The following is an 8761-nucleotide window of genomic DNA, read 5'->3' as shown; positions in this document are numbered from 1 at the left end:
TATATCTATATATATATCTATATATCTATATCTATCTATCTATCTATCTATCTATCTATCTATCTATCTATCTATCTATCTATCTATCTATCTATCTATCTATCTATCTATATATATATATATATATATATAACTGCGTGATGTCGTATGTATATATATATATATATATATATATATATATATATATATATATATATATATATATATATATATATATATATATATATATATATCACTGGATTGGACCCCCCTATTCACCTCTGTAGACATTGATGCACACACACAGGTGCCATTGCTAGGCATTGAGTCTTGTCACCAAAACCATACTTTTCTAATGTAGAATGAGCCCACATCTGTCAAAAAAGTGGTTGTAGCACTCTTAAAGCCAAGTTTTATACATGGCTCAAATTAAAGCTGATAAAATTGTTGATGGTATGATACATAGGAATATGCAATATGCACTCTCCATAAACACAAAACCAAAAGCAGTGTGAGAATTATGCAATTATAGTGTTGAGAGGTATACTTACTGTGCTACGAAGATCGCCTTTATTTTTTACAGCTATAGCTTCATTATTGTATCACAATTTGTTGGCTTTTGGCCTTGAAGCTGAAATTTCTAAACTGATATCGGCTAATAGAAGGGGGGTTCAGGGACAGACTGGCCATTGGGACATTTCCTGATATGTCCTGGTGCTCCAGAAGACCTGTCCAGCTAAACTATAAACGATGGACAAAACTGAAGGCTCAGTTCGGATCATGCTTTATTTTTTCAAATAAAAAATACATGCAGTCTGCGGCTCAGTTGGGTTGGGTTGTCTCGCGGAAGCTCCCAGACTATAAGGACACACACCTTCTCGTCTCCTGGCTGTCAGACCAACATAGAGACATAAAGAGAGAGCTGGAGAGGAAAGGAGGAGCAGCGAGGGAGAGGATATGAAATAAATAAGCTCTGGTCAGCTGGGAATTTATGATTGTTTAAAATGGAGAAAGTAAGACACACACTAAGTCAAAACACAGGCATAGCCTATTCAACACAACTAGTTTAATTTGTTTAATCCTAACATGTTCATTAATTCAGATTTTGTATACCATTCATAAACTCCACAAATAAATTACTATGAATAAATATTGACATCATTATATTATTTTATTTAACCTTTATTTAAACAGGTAACATGTTTTGTTTAGTATTTGAAACGCCGTATTACATTTAATGGCTTACCTTTGTACATCACTTATTTTTGCTAAAGTTTCTCACAATAATTCTGTATGTTAATTGCAAAGAGGCATACAGTTCATCACCTCTCCCTTCCCTGAGCTGCTCAGACCACAACTTGGTTTACCGCCAACCTGTGTACAAACCTCTGGTGCACAGAGAACCAGTTATAACACACACCGTGAGGAAATAGTCTGAGGAGGCCGAAGAAGTCCTCAGAGACTGCTTCAGCTCCACTGTGTGGAATGAGCTATGCAATCCTCATAGAGAGGACATAGATAAAATAACATAAAACTTCACAGACCACATCCACTTTAGTGTGGACTCTACTGTGCCCCTTATGAAGGTGCTTCTCCAATAGCAAGTCCTGGTTAAACCCTGACTTGATAGCATTGCTAAAGGAGAAGAAGAGGGCTTTCAGGTCAAGAAATAAAGTACAACTGACATATGTACAGAAAAACGTATTGGAAAAGCTGTTTCAACTGTTAAATAGCTTCCTTAAAATGACCAACCACTTTGTTGTTTTTCAGTCTGGTTTCCGTGCACATCACAGGGCTGAGACTGCCCTCGACAAAGTGTTCAATGACATCCATATAAATACAGACTGTGGAAGAACCACTGTGCTAGTTCTGTTGGACCCCAGCCCTGCATTTGACACTGTTGACCATGATATATTATTAGAGTGACTGGAGAGCTTGGTCGGACTCTGGTAAAGCACCCAATTAGTTCAAATCCTACCTAAAGAATATGCTATGATAATGCCCTATCCATAAGGAACTGACCAAGGAAACCAAAAACACCATATTTGTTTGTCTTGATGAATGCCACAATGTTCATACTCTAAATCTTTACGTAATTGCTCTGATTGCGCTCCCTTATAGATATTTATTGTCAGGAAAATCTAAATCATGAGCTAAGAGGGAAAAAAGATTAATCAGAATTACTATGGAGCTTATAAAAAAAATGTGAATGACAGCAGAAATGAGAATTAATGCAGGATTGTGAACTTCATCAGATTTTTATTAGATAAAAGCAAAGAACAAAACAGTTGTAGCAGAGCTTTGCAAACATCTCAAGTATTTAACGTAATCATGTAACATCACTTATACATTTCCATGGCTGCAGAAAAGCCTTTACTGTACATTTAAAAGATCTTTTAATTGAATTTTAATGATTCTATGGTGCACATCACATACATATATGTGTGTCAGGGATGGGCCAGTTAACAATTAGAACGTAGTCCATGCTTAGCATTTCTCTGTGTTTTAGAAAAGGCTGATCTTTTAAAGGATATTTCTACTGTCAATGTGAATAGCTGGTTGCCATGGTGACCTGATGCACTACACATATGGGAACTTCAATCACGAATGACAGAAAACCGACTTCTCAAGTACTAAACCTCAAATTAAAACACACATGATTTACAGAAGAAATTATTTGTGATGCATCAACAAATATTCCTAAGAGTGGTATTTTAAAAATCGTAAACCCAAGGTTTTTCTTTTCACTGATGATGTGGTATCTCTAGAGTAGTTTACAAAATAAAGACAAATGTTTAAGCAAAGCTGGTAAAATGTTGACCCTAAGCTTGGTATGGAGATATAACAGAGAAGCATTGCTTAGCAGAACTCTGGAAGCTAGAGAGAAGGGCGTGCTCTGCAGGTTTCACCTGTTCTTGGCCTTCTGCCTTGGCTGCCGTCAAAGTGAACAGGGCGGCAGCGGTTGTCAACTTTGTCACAAGCAACAGTCACATATCTATTTCGTTTCCTCATTTTAGTGACTCTGCAACCACTCCTTTGCACTCTGAGATCATACAGGAAAATTGGACGAGTGCTGGTGCACAGGTTGCCACTCTGACGCTTCCCATGGCCGTTGCAGATCTGTACATAACTTCCCCGGTCTTCATTCTTAACAAAGGACTGCCTCGGTCTGTCACAGAGACGTCTCTCTCTCAGGTAACTGAAAAGAAAAGAAAAAAACTGTCAACAACCTGAGGTTATTTGTTATCTTAGTTTGGAAGAAATTTCCACAAGTTAAGAAACTGAACATCATTTTGTACAAAAACTAAAAATACCTTAACTTCTTACAGCCCTAACTGATATGTATCAGACTCCTTCTTATCAAGCAGAAAGCAGCCGGTCAGGGTGGAAACTGAGCCCTTCCTCAAACTCCCCAGTGCACCCAGAATATTAGGATTGCTTCAAATTTTCCTTTAAGTTTATTCTTAAATTACATCCTCAAACACCAAGATCCTGATCACATCAATAAAGTACATTTGTTGATGGTAGAATAACATGTCTGAAAATGCTAGAAGTTCAATCGAAGAAACTCTATTGCCTGCCTCCATCCAATCAGAGACTCATCCGCCTCCGACGCAAGCCAATCAGCTTTGAACTGCTCCTCCACGAAGCCAATCAGCATCCTGGGTTCATCTTAAAAGAACTTCAAATCCACATCTCAGCCTTCTACCCAGCAAGCAAGCAGTGGCTGCGCAATGTCTGATTTGGACTCTGATGACCTGATTCATTCCACCTCCATCCCCTTCTTCACCATCGTAGCCAAGCTCCGTCTGGCTTCCTACGGTCCTCCTTTAACCTCGTCCCTATCAGAGTATAATTCTTCCTGGACTCTTACGAAATTACCTCTAACATCTCAATCGGTCCGGCAGAGGACCGCCATGTTGAGCCTGGTTCTGCCATAGGTTTCTTCCCAAAGGGGAGTTTTTCCTCTCCACAGTCGCTTCATGCTTGCTCATCATGGACAGTTCATGGAAACCTGTGTTTATCCAAGTTGGACATCTATCTTTCTGGGTCCCTGAGTGAAGTACTGGTACCAGCTCTCCCAGTCTACTGGATCCCACCAATTCAGCTCATGCAGATCATCTCGCAAACCAGCGTCTATGGACTGAACCAACTTCATCTATCTCCACTCCACCACCAGTTTCAGGCCTGGGGGGAAACATCCCTGTTCTTATTCATCTGCTTATGCATATTGAAGTATAATTCAGCATGAATGTTTCCTGCCGAGGTCTGAGCGCCAAAGTCTTAAAATATTGTATCAATAAAATTCTTCTAATTGGCTTTTCTTTCCGTGTGAGTTTTTTAGATTGAAACTGGGAAACTATTAGTAAACCTGATTCAGCAGTGGGGTAGCCAAGTCTGTATTTTACAGTACAAATATGATGTGCTGCAGGCAATATGACAGCTAAAATTTGTACCCACTAATTATTCAGAACACTGTAGAATGGGTTAAAGAAGAAATTGTCATATGTTCTTACTCGGGTATGTGAGTAGCATGCCTCATTATTTCCCTTTAGTATAAAAAAAGCCCGTCATTTCAGTCTGATATGTATAATAATCTACTCCCATCAAATTGGGGTGATGAATAATCTCTTTTACTTAGTATAACTTACTTTTCCCATGCAGTCATTGAGTTAGTTGCAAAATTCTCCGGCAGAACATGTTTAGAAACAAACTTCTTGTACGCATTGTTGTCGTGAGCCCTCCGCTGACATGGAGCAAGACCAAGGGCTGGGTTCCCTCCAGCAACCAGAGCAAGGACGGCAATCAGAAGAACAACGTCCATCTTTTCTAAACAGACAGAAACGAAAATTAGTGACCTACTTCTGGTTGGCTAGAAAATACAAGAACTGGTAAGATGAAAACCTCAGCAACACATGAAGTATAAGGAGCAGACTTTATTAGCAAACCAACACGTTTCGGCTTGTGTTCTTCAGAAGAACTCAGGAAATTAACCACGAGATCAATGGCATATATTCATACTTATTTCACAAAATTACATGCAAATCGATTTATAATCATGCATCATGTTTTTTGTGGTTTGTGGCTGATAAACTATGTCTTGAACATAACGCAACATAAAACAAATAAGTAACTGTTTTACTTTTTAGAACGAAAACTAACCAATGCACTAAACCTGTAAATCTTTGTGTATTGTTATGTCAGGGACTCCAGCAAGAAGTCGCTGATAGATTTAAAATAAACATGAATGCTGCAGATAAGGTTTTGAAGAAGATTTTGTCCTGATTGTTAGCTTGTAAAACTTAAAGGTAATCATGGTCTCCACAGTCATCTTGTGCCTGCACAGAACAGCATATTGAAATGGGTTGATACAATTAAACAGTTTTACAATAATTATTTATTTTCTTGTAAATTTCCTTAATCTTGAATTTAATTAGTTACTGTGATTTGGGATTAAACAAAATATGACTGCTGCAACTTGAGTCAAAACTGGTTTTCGATGGAACCTGGATCTTTTTATGTAAAGTGCACAGTGTCAACTATCTGTAAAGATTTGAACCAGAATATGTAAAATGATTTTAATTGGATTTACTTGCCCTATTTTAGGGCTTCTACGGGTGTTGTGGTTCCTGTAAATTCAAAAATGTAGAATATCACTAATTTTGCAAAACCAGTGATATTATAAGACTTCATTTAGTTGGTTTGGATTTTCTTTAGTTCTTTTTTTTATTTTTTATAAAAGAAACTGTTAATAAAGTTGCAACACAGCAAAGGAGGGCATGTCAACTATGTCACAAGGAACAGTCACACATCTATTTTGCAACTTTGCAACCCCTCCTTTGCACTCCGAGCCCATGGACGGGTATTGGTGACCATGTCGTCACTCTGACCCTCCCCACGGCTGTTGCAGATCTCTGCCTAACAGTTTTGATCTTCCTTCCTAACGAAAGACTGCCTAGGTCTATCACAGTGATCTCTCTCTCTCTCTCTCTCTCTCTCTCTCTCTCTCTCTCTCTCTCTCTCTCTCTCTCTCTCTCTCTCTCTCTCTCTCTCTCTCTCTCTCAGGAACCTGAAAAAAAACAATCAAGACCTGGCGTTATATAAAATATTAATTTGGAACACAATTCAGCAAGTTAAGAACTTTTTTACAAAAACTCTCTTAACTCCTTATTGCCTTAACTTATGTTTGGTACTTTTTTCAGTGTCGTCTACTCTAAATTGATTTGGCGTTAATTTGTATATAACCTGTACAACAAGAAATACATTTAGGCATCATGGGGGTTGTGGCCGAGTCGTTAGAGCAGTGCGCTTGCTCTCAGCGAAGTATGTAAGTACACGGTCTGATCCCCGGTCATGGCACTCTGGGTCCCTGAGCAAGATCCTTGGCCCCTGATTGCTCCCCAGGCGCCGCACAGTGGCAGCCCACTGTAACCCAAGGGGATGGGTTAAGATGCAGAAGTGAATTTCTCTATTGTGAGATCAATAAAGTTCAATTGTTATTATTATTTTGTATAAAAATTGGCCAAATTAGACTTACTAACTCTGACCACTAGGTGGTGACAGATTACCGCACAATATTAGTGGCCTGTTGATGCACGTTCCACACATACTCATGACCATATTAAAAGCACTTTAATGAAAAAGTGATAATAGTCTACAACACATAGTCTACAATCATGCGTAGTGCATAGTTTTTCTTTTTAACTTGAACATAGCATTTTCATCTGAATATGCCATATTATCAATTAATCATTGCGCATTTTTTTCTTTCTTTTTCCCTCCTTTCTAATAAGCTCTTTCTCTTTTGCTTAAAAACTTAACTTTAGATAAGCTTTTTATTCACATTATTAATCTAGTGTGTAACTCTCAGTGTTTTTGCCCCTGTCACACCTGAATATCTAAGTTTAGTTGTTTTGTTGTAGTGTTTGTTTCTTTGTGCCCAGGTATCTTGTGCAATCTTCCTTATATTAATAAAGATGCAATACAACAAAGGAAGGGGTGTTGATTGGCTAAATAAGAATATCTAAAAACCGAAATGGTTCTGTTTGATAAAACTGTTTATTTTTTTAATATGGGTTCAGTGTGAAGAGAAGTTGCTCACCTCAACCCGTCTCTGTGGATGAAGAGAATCCGTGTCACCAGAAATCCGTGTCATCCCCTGCTTTTAAGAACAGATACTTATTCTCATTTATCCTATCAACCCTACTATCCACCCAACAAAGAGCACCAGCCAATCAAATCTCTCTAAACTATTTAATCACCTTTCTGTCTGTTAAAGTGACACAGGGAAGTGGTTGCAAGGGCTTCCTTTTAGTGTCAACTCTGCAACGTATCTCACTTGCCACACTGTTTTCTAATTGGTGTTTGGAAACAGTGTAACAAGCATCAGTTGTAAGAAAACAGAAGTTCCTCCATGATTTGCAAAATATTGATAAAGACTTTTGGAACGTCCTAAGCAACTGCTTAAAAAAAAGAAAGACCAACCTGCATAGCTTTACAGTTAGTTCAGTTGTAACCTGGATATACTGCTTTTACTAATGTATTATGTCTATATAACAGTCAGTACCAAAGCTCTAGAGAAATACAGGCAAGGTCCCAAAATATAATAAAATAATTTAAATATTAAATCAAATAAAAGATTGTTTTAAGAATACATACTCAGAAAGAAAAGTAGCGAAACTGCTATGCAAGTTTTGTAGAGCTGAATACATTTGCAGGACATTCCATCAACAACAGTGCCTTTCAAAATGTGTATAACCACTTGGGTTCTTTCACAGTTTGTCGCATCAAAACCACAAAGGTTCATGTGTTATATCGGTGATTTACACCAAAGTATTACATAACTGTGAAGTGGAGGAAACAGGATGCATGTTTTTGAAGTTTGTTCTACACCAAAAAATCTGGGAAACCCATTGTGATGCTTTTGAGATAGGCGTTCTTTTAGATGTTAAAAGTCTTGGTCTGAAGCTCATTTTAAAATATTGAAATTTGATACTTAAGAATTGACTCTTCAAACACCCCTGCACTCGCTTTACCATACATTTCCATACTCTACGGGTATGTCATCCTTTTCTACACTACATGCTATCCAAAGTCCATACTCACCATTTCCCCCTGTGATTCACTATCTCTGCTCCATCTCTTCTCCCCTCTCTCATTTTCCTTATTCATGAGCTTCTCAAAGTAACCCTTCCACCTCCTTTACACAGTACTATTTATTATCTAACACATCCCTCTATCCTTTATCCTAACCCACTGTACCGCTTTTCCTTTGTTTCGATAATCAGTACTGATCAGTTTCACCTTGTTTACTGTCAAACGTCTCATAGCTCAGTATAAATGTTCTCTGCTTTGTGCTTAGCCTTACAGTACTCGTGTTTTTTTTCCTGCACTTTCTCACCCCACCACCTACTTTCCTTTGTCTTTTCTTCAGTCTTAATTCTGTGGAACACACATTATTTCCAGTTTTTTCACACTGCCTTCCTCTCAAAGTAATTTACTCCCCTTAACTAATAGTCACTTTCTGTGATAGCTACTCCTTTTTTCACTTTCCACCATCTAATCCTTGGGTCTGCCTTTTCTCTCAACTAACCTGCATAAATTAGTTTAGCTTAGTCCTTATAAACATGGTAAATTGTGTCTCTGAAATCTCGGCTAAAGCTAAAGCTCTGTCAATGCGAAGACAGTACCCACCTTTGAGTTCAACCCTTGGATCTTAAACATATATGTTCACACTGGACTGTTCTAGCACTGCAATGTTTTATTTTTCTAGGCTTCTGTT

General features: G+C 38.0%; 1 long non-coding RNA gene across 2 annotated transcripts; it reads right to left on the bottom strand.

Annotated features, from left to right (window-relative positions):
• Positions 1–2538: 2538 nt before the first annotated feature.
• On the bottom strand, positions 2539–7180 carry LOC105915713. Of its 2 annotated transcripts, none has more exons than XR_004932700.1 (3): positions 7082–7180; positions 4632–4804; positions 2539–3178 (listed from the first exon to the last, which is right to left on the bottom strand). It is a non-coding gene; the product is annotated as an uncharacterized LOC105915713 (long non-coding RNA). The 2 variants fall into 2 exon arrangements; XR_001165015.3 differs by having other exon boundaries at positions 2895–3178; positions 4632–4809.
• Positions 7181–8761: the final 1581 nt, after the last annotated feature.

This window comes from Fundulus heteroclitus, chromosome 14, assembly GCF_011125445.2.
Source record: "Fundulus heteroclitus isolate FHET01 chromosome 14, MU-UCD_Fhet_4.1, whole genome shotgun sequence".
Classification (NCBI taxonomy): domain Eukaryota; kingdom Metazoa; phylum Chordata; class Actinopteri; order Cyprinodontiformes; family Fundulidae; genus Fundulus; species Fundulus heteroclitus.
This window is presented reverse-complemented; position numbering and strand designations above follow the sequence as displayed.